Here is an 8,512-nt window from a genome sequence, read left to right as displayed (position 1 = left end):
CTGTGGTGAAAGGACAAGATAGGGTGGATGTGGAGAGGATGTTTCCTGAAGTGAAAGGACTGGATAGGGTGGATGTGGAGAGGATGTTTCCTGTGGTGAAAGGACTGGATAGGGTGGATATGGAGAGGATGTTTCCTGTGGTGAAAGGACTGGATAGGGTGGATGTGGAGAGGATGTTTCCTATGGTGAAAGGACTGGATAGGGTGGATGTGGAGAGGATGTTTCCTGTGGTGAAAGGACTGGATAGGGTGGATGTGGAGAGGATGTTTCCTGTGGTGAAAGGACAAGATAGGATGGATGTGGAGAGGATGTTTCCTGTGGTGAAAGGACTGGATAGGGTGGATGTGGAGAGGATGTTTCCTGTGGTGAAAGGACTGGATAGGGTGGATGTGGAGAGGATGTTTCCTGTGGTGAAAGGACTGGATAGGGTGGATGTGGAGAGGATGTTTCCTGTGGTGAAAGGACAAGATAGGGTGGATGTGGAGAGGATGTTTCCTGTGGTGAAAGGACAGGATAGGGTGGATGTGGAGAGGATGTTTCCTGTGGTGAAAGGACTGGATAGGGTGGATGTGGAGAGGATGTTTCCTATGTGAAAGGACTGGATAGGGTGGATGTGGAGAGGATATTTCCTGTGGTGAAAGGACTGGATAGGGTGGATGTGGAGAGGATGTTTCCTATGGTGAAAGGACTGGATAGGGTGGATGTGGAGAGGATGTTTCCTGTGGTGAAAGGACTGGATAGAGTGGATGTGGAGAGGATGTTTCCTGTGGTGAAAGGACTGGATAGGGTGGATGTGGAGAGGATGTTTCCTGTGGTGAAAGGACTGGATAGGGTGGATGTGGAGAGGATGTTTCCTGTGGTGAAAGGACAAGATAGGGTGGATGTGGAGAGGATGTTTCCTGTGGTGAAAGGACAGGATAGGGTGGATGTGGAGAGGATGTTTCCTGTGGTGAAAGGACTGGATAGGGTGGATGTGGAGAGGATGTTTCCTATGTGAAAGGACTGGATAGGGTGGATGTGGAGAGGATATTTCCTGTGGTGAAAGGACTGGATAGGGTGGATGTGGAGAGGATGTTTCCTGTTGTGAAAGGACTGGATAGGGTGGATGTGGAGAGGATGTTTCCTGTGGTGAAAGGACTGGATAGGGTGGATGTGGAGAGGATGTTTCCTGTGGTGAAAGGACTGGATAGGGTGGATGTGGAGAGGATGTTTCCTGTGGTGAAAGGACAAGATAGGGTGGATGTGGAGAGGATGTTTCCTGTGGTGAAAGGACTGGATAGGGTGGATGTGGAGAGGATGTTTCCTGTGGTGAAAGGACTGGATAGGGTGGATGTGGAGAGGATGTTTCCTGTGGTGAAAGGACTGGATAGGGTGGATGTGGAGAGGATGTTTCCTGTGGTGAAAGGACAAGATAGGGTGGATGTGGAGAGGATGTTTCCTGTGGTGAAAGGACAGGATAGGGTGGATGTGGAGAGGATGTTTCCTGTGGTGAAAGGACTGGATAGGGTGGATGTGGAGAGGATGTTTCCTATGTGAAAGGACTGGATAGGGTGGATGTGGAGAGGATATTTCCTGTGGTGAAAGGACTGGATAGGGTGGATGTGGAGAGGATGTTTCCTATGGTGAAAGGACTGGATAGGGTGGATGTGGAGAGGATGTTTCCTGTGGTGAAAGGACTGGATAGAGTGGATGTGGAGAGGATGTTTCCTGTGGTGAAAGGACTGGATAGGGTGGATGTGGAGAGGATGTTTCCTGTGGTGAAAGGACAAGATAGGGTGGATGTGGAGAGGATGTTTCCTGTGGTGAAAGGACTGGATAGGGTGGATGTGGAGAGGATGTTTCCTGTGGTGAAAGGACTGGATAGGGTGGATGTGGAGAGGATGTTTCCTGTGGTGAAAGGACTGGATAGGGTGGATGTGGAGAGGATGTTTCCTGTGGTGAAAGGACAAGATAGGGTGGATGTGGAGAGGATGTTTCCTGTGGTGAAAGGACAGGATAGGGTGGATGTGGAGAGGATGTTTCCTGTGGTGAAAGGACTGGATAGGGTGGATGTGGAGAGGATGTTTCCTATGTGAAAGGACTGGATAGGGTGGATGTGGAGAGGATGTTTCCTATGTGAAAGGACTGGATAGGGTGGATGTGGAGAGGATATTTCCTGTGGTGGAAGGACTGGATAGGGTGGATGTGGAGAGGATGTTTCCTATGTGAAAGGACTGGATAGGGTGGATGTGGAGAGGATATTTCCTGTGGTGAAAGGACTGGATAGGGTGGATGTGGAGAGGATGTTTCCTGTGGTGAAAGGACTGGATAGGGTGGATGTGGAGAGGATGTTTCCTGTGGTGAAAGGACTGGATAGGGTGGATGTGGAGAGGATGTTTCCTGTGGTGAAAAGACTGGATAGGGTGGATGTGGAGAGGATGTTTCCTGTGGTGAAAGGACTGGATAGGGTGGATGTGGAGAGGATGTTTCCTGTGGTGAAAGGACTGGATAGGGTGGATGTGGAGAGGATGTTTCCTGTGGTGAAAGGACTGGATAGGGTGGATGTGGAGAGGATGTTTCCTGTGGTGAAAGGACTGGATAGGGTGGATGTGGAGAGGATATTTCCTGTGGTGAAAGGACTGGATAGGGTGGATGTGGAGAGGATGTTTCCTGTGGTGAAAGGACTGGATAGGGTGGATGTGGAGAGGATGTTTCCTGTGGTGAAAGGACTGGATAGGGTGGATGTGGAGAGGATGTTTCCTGTGGTGAAAAGACTGGATAGGGTGGATGTGGAGAGGATGTTTCCTGTGGTGAAAGGACTGGATAGGGTGGATGTGGAGAGGATGTTTCCTGTGGTGAAAGGACTGGATAGGGTGGATGTGGAGAGGATGTTTCCTGTGGTGAAAGGACTGGATAGGGTGGATGTGGAGAGGATGTTTCCTGTGGTGAAAGGACTGGATAGGGTGGATGTGGAGAGGATGTTTCCTGTTGTGAAAGGACTGGATAGGGTGGATATGGAGAGGATGTTTCCTGTGGTGAAAGGACTGGATAGGGTGGATGTGGAGAAGATGTTTCCTGTGGTGAAAGGACTGGATAGGGTGGATGTGGAGAGGATGTTTCCTGTGGTGAAAAGACTGGATAGGGTGGATGTGGAGAGGATGTTTCCTGTGGTGAAAGGACTGGATAGGGTGGATGTGGAGAGGATGTTTCCTGTGGTGAAATGACTGGATAGGGTGGATGTGGAGAGGATGTTTCCTGTGGTGAAAGGACTGGATAGGGTGGATGTGGAGAGGATGTTTCCTGTGGTGAAAGGACTGGATAGGGTGGATGTGGAGAGGATGTTTCCTGTGGTGAAAGGACTGGATAAGGTGGATGTGGAGAGGATGTTTCCTGTGGTGAAAGGAATGGATAGGGTGGATGTGGAGAGGATGTTTCCTGTGGTGAAAGGACTGGATAGGGTGGATGTGGAGAGGATGTTTCCTGTGGTGAAAGGACAAGATAGGGTGGATGTGGAGAGGATGTTTCCTATGGTGAAAGGACTGGATAGGGTGGATGTGGAGAGGATGTTTCCTGTGGTGAAAGGACAAGATAGGGTGGATGTGGAGAGGATGTTTCCTGTGGTGAAAGGACTGGATAGGGTGGATGTGGAGAGGATGTTTCCTGTGGTGAAAGGACTGGATAGGGTGGATGTGGAGAGGCTGTTTCCTGTGGTGAAAGGACTGGATAGGGTGGATGTGGAGAGGATGTTTCCTGTGGTGAAAGGACAAGATAGGGTGGATGTGGAGAGGATGTTTCCTGTGGTGAAAGGACTGGATAGGGTGGATGTGGAGAGGATGTTTCCTGTGGTGAAAGGACTGGATAGGGTGGATGTGGAGAGGATGTTTCCTATGTGAAAGGACTGGATAGGGTGGATGTGGAGAGGATATTTCCTGTGGTGAAAGGACTGGATAGGGTGGACGTGGAGAGGATGTTTCCTGTGGTGAAAGGACTGGATAGGGTGGATGTGGAGAGGATGTTTCCTGTGGTGAAAGGACTGGATAGGGTGGATGTGGAGAGGATGTTTCCTGTGGTGAAAGGACTGGATAGGGTGGATGTGGAGAGGATGTTTCCTATGTGAAAGGACTGGATAGGGTGGATGTGGAGAGGATGTTTCCTATGTGAAAGGACTGGATAGGGTGGATGTGGAGAGGATATTTCCTGTGGTGAAAGGACTGGATAGGGTGGATGTGGAGAGGATGTTTCCTGTGGTGAAAGGACTGGATAGGGTGGATGTGGAGAGGATGTTTCCTATGTGAAAGGACTGGATAGGGTGGATGTGGAGAGGATATTTCCTGTGGTGAAAGGACTGGATAGGGTGGATGTGGAGAGGATGTTTCCTGTGGTGAAAGGACTGGATAGGGTGGATGTGGAGAGGATGTTTCCTGTGGTGAAAGGACTGGATAGGGTGGATGTGGAGAGGATGTTTCCTGTGGTGAAAAGACTGGATAGGGTGGATGTGGAGAGGATGTTTCCTGTGGTGAAAGGACTGGATAGGGTGGATGTGGAGAGGATGTTTCCTGTGGTGAAAGGACTGGATAGGGTGGATGTGGAGAGGATGTTTCCTGTGGTGAAAGGACTGGATAGCGTGGATGTGAAGAGGATGTTTCCTGTGGTGAAAGGACTGGATAGGGTGGATGTGGAGAGGATGTTTCCTGTGGTGAAAGGACTGGATAGGGTGGATGTGGAGAGGATGTTTCCTGTGGTGAAATGACTGGATAGGGTGGATGTGGAGAGGATGTTTCCTGTGGTGAAAGGACTGGATAGGGTGGATGTGGAGAGGATGTTTCCTGTGGTGAAAGGACTGGATAGGGTGGATGTGGAGAGGATGTTTCCTGTGGTGAAAGGACTGGATAGGGTGGATGTGGAGAGGATGTTTCCTGTGGTGAAAGGACTGGATAAGGTGGATGTGGAGAGGATGTTTCCTGTGGTGAAAGGAATGGATAGGGTGGATGTGGAGAGGATGTTTCCTGTGGTGAAAGGACTGGATAGGGTGGATGTGGAGAGGATGTTTCCTGTGGTGAAAGGACAAGATAGGGTGGATGTGGAGAGGATGTTTCCTATGGTGAAAGGACTGGATAGGGTGGATGTGGAGAGGATGTTTCCTGTGGTGAAAGGACAAGATAGGGTGGATGTGGAGAGGATGTTTCCTGTGGTGAAAGGACTGGATAGGGTGGATGTGGAGAGGATGTTTCCTGTGGTGAAAGGACTGGATAGGGTGGATGTGGAGAGGATGTTTCCTGTGGTGAAAGGACTGGATAGGGTGGATGTGGAGAGGATGTTTCCTGTGGTGAAAGGACAAGATAGGGTGGATGTGGAGAGGATGTTTCCTGTGGTGAAAGGACTGGATAGGGTGGATGTGGAGAGGATGTTTCCTGTGGTGAAAGGACTGGATAGGGTGGATGTGGAGAGGATGTTTCCTATGTGAAAGGACTGGATAGGGTGGATGTGGAGAGGATATTTCCTGTGGTGAAAGGACTGGATAGGGTGGATGTGGAGAGGATGTTTCCTGTGGTGAAAGGACTGGATAGGGTGGATGTGGAGAGGATGTTTCCTGTGGTGAAAGGACTGGATAGGGTGGATGTGGAGAGGATGTTTCCTGTGGTGAAAGGACTGGATAGGGTGGATGTGGAGAGGATGTTTCCTATGTGAAAGGACTGGATAGGGTGGATGTGGAGAGGATGTTTCCTATGTGAAAGGACTGGATAGGGTGGATGTGGAGAGGATATTTCCTGTGGTGAAAGGACTGGATAGGGTGGATGTGGAGAGGATGTTTCCTGTGGTGAAAGGACTGGATAGGGTGGATGTGGAGAGGATGTTTCCTATGTGAAAGGACTGGATAGGGTGGATGTGGAGAGGATATTTCCTGTGGTGAAAGGACTGGATAGGGTGGATGTGGAGAGGATGTTTCCTGTGGTGAAAGGACTGGATAGGGTGGATGTGGAGAGGATGTTTCCTGTGGTGAAAGGACTGGATAGGGTGGATGTGGAGAGGATGTTTCCTGTGGTGAAAAGACTGGATAGGGTGGATGTGGAGAGGATGTTTCCTGTGGTGAAAGGACTGGATAGGGTGGATGTGGAGAGGATGTTTCCTGTGGTGAAAGGACTGGATAGGGTGGATGTGGAGAGGATGTTTCCTGTGGTGAAAGGACTGGATAGCGTGGATGTGAAGAGGATGTTTCCTGTGGTGAAAGGACTGGATAGGGTGGATGTGGAGAGGATGTTTCCTGTGGTGAAAGGACTGGATAGGGTGGATGTGGAGAGGATGTTTCCTGTGGTGAAATGACTGGATAGGGTGGATGTGGAGAGGATGTTTCCTGTGGTGAAAGGACTGGATAGGGTGGATGTGGAGAGGATGTTTCCTGTGGTGAAAGGACTGGATAGGGTGGATGTGGAGAGGATGTTTCCTGTGGTGAAAGGACTGGAAAAGGTGGATGTGGAGAGGATGTTTCCTGTGGTGAAAGGAATGGATAGGGTGGATGTGGAGAGGATGTTTCCTGTGGTGAAAGGAATGGATAGGGTGGATGTGGAGAGGATGTTTCCTGTGGTGAATGGACTGGGTAGGGTGGATGTGGAGAGGATGTTTCCTGTGGTGAAAGGACTGGATAGGGTGGATGTGGAGAGGATGTTTCCTGTGGTGAAAGGAATGGATAGGGTGGATGTGGAGAGGATGTTTCCTGTGGTGAAAGGAATGGATAGGGTGGATGTGGAGAGGATGTTTCCTGTGGTGAAAGGACTGGATAGGGTGGATGTGGAGAGCATGTTTCCTATGGTGAAAGGACCGGATAGGGTGGATGTGGTGAGGATGTTAACTATGGTGAATGGACTGGATAGGGTGGATGTGGAGAGGATGTTTCCTATGTGAAAGGACTGGATAGGGTGGATGTGGAGAGGATATTTCCTGTGGTGAAAGGACTGGATAGGGTGGATGTGGAGAGGATGTTTCCTGTGGTGAAAGGACTGGATAGGGTGGATGTGGAGAGGATGTTTCCTGTGGTGAAAGGACTGGATAGGGTGGATGTGGAGAGGATGTTTCCTGTGGTGAAAGGACTGGATAGGGTGGATGTGGAGAGGATGTTTCCTGTGGTGAAAGGACTGGATAGGGTGGATGTGGAGAGGATGTTTCCTATGTGAAAGGACTGGATAGGGTGGATGTGGAGAGGATATTTCCTGTGGTGAAAGGACTGGATAGGGTGGATGTGGAGAGGATGTTTCCTATGGTGAAAGGACTGGATAGGGTGGATGTGGAGAGGATGTTTCCTGTGGTGAAAGGACTGGATAGAGTGGATGTGGAGAGGATGTTTCCTGTGGTGAAAGGACTGGATAGGGTGGATGTGGAGAGGATGTTTCCTGTGGTGAAAGGACAAGATAGGGTGGATGTGGAGAGGATGTTTCCTGTGGTGAAAGGACTGGATAGGGTGGATGTGGAGAGGATGTTTCCTGTGGTGAAAGGACTGGATAGGGTGGATGTGGAGAGGATGTTTCCTGTGGTGAAAGGACTGGATAGGGTGGATGTGGAGAGGATGTTTCCTGTGGTGAAAGGACAAGATAGGGTGGATGTGGAGAGGATGTTTCCTGTGGTGAAAGGACAGGATAGGGTGGATGTGGAGAGGATGTTTCCTGTGGTGAAAGGACTGGATAGGGTGGATGTGGAGAGGATGTTTCCTGTGGTGAAAGGACAAGATAGGGTGGATGTGGAGAGGATGTTTCCTGTGGTGAAAGGACTGGATAGGGTGGATGTGGAGAGGATGTTTCCTGTGGTGAAAGGACTGGATAGGGTGGATGTGGAGAGGATGTTTCCTGTGGTGAAAGGACTGGATAGGGTGGATGTGGAGAGGATGTTTCCTGTGGTGAAAGGACAAGATAGGGTGGATGTGGAGAGGATGTTTCCTGTGGTGAAAGGACAGGATAGGGTGGATGTGGAGAGGATGTTTCCTGTGGTGAAAGGACTGGATAGGGTGGATGTGGAGAGGATGTTTCCTATGTGAAAGGACTGGATAGTGTGGATGTGGAGAGGATATTTCCTGTGGTGAAAGGACTGGATAGGGTGGATGTGGAGAGGATGTTTCCTATGGTGGAAGGACTGGATAGGGTGGATGTGGAGAGGATGTTTCCTGTGGTGAAAGGACTGGATAGAGTGGATGTGGAGAGGATGTTTCCTGTGGTGAAAGGACTGGATAGGGTGGATGTGGAGAGGATGTTTCCTGTGGTGAAAGGACAAGATAGGGTGGATGTGGAGAGGATGTTTCCTGTGGTGAAAGGACTGGATAGGGTGGATGTGGAGAGGATGTTTCCTGTGGTGAAAGGACTGGATAGGGTGGATGTGGAGAGGATGTTTCCTGTGGTGAAAGGACTGGATAGGGTGGATGTGGAGAGGATGTTTCCTGTGGTGAAAGGACAAGATAGGGTGGATGTGGAGAGGATGTTTCCTGTGGTGAAAGGACAGGATAGGGTGGATGTGGAGAGGATGTTTCCTGTGGTGAAAGGACTGGATAGGG

This window comes from Hypanus sabinus, unplaced genomic scaffold (genome assembly GCF_030144855.1).
Source record: "Hypanus sabinus isolate sHypSab1 unplaced genomic scaffold, sHypSab1.hap1 scaffold_398, whole genome shotgun sequence".
In the NCBI taxonomy this organism is placed as follows: Eukaryota; Metazoa; Chordata; class Chondrichthyes; order Myliobatiformes; family Dasyatidae; genus Hypanus; species Hypanus sabinus.
This window is presented reverse-complemented; position numbering follows the sequence as displayed.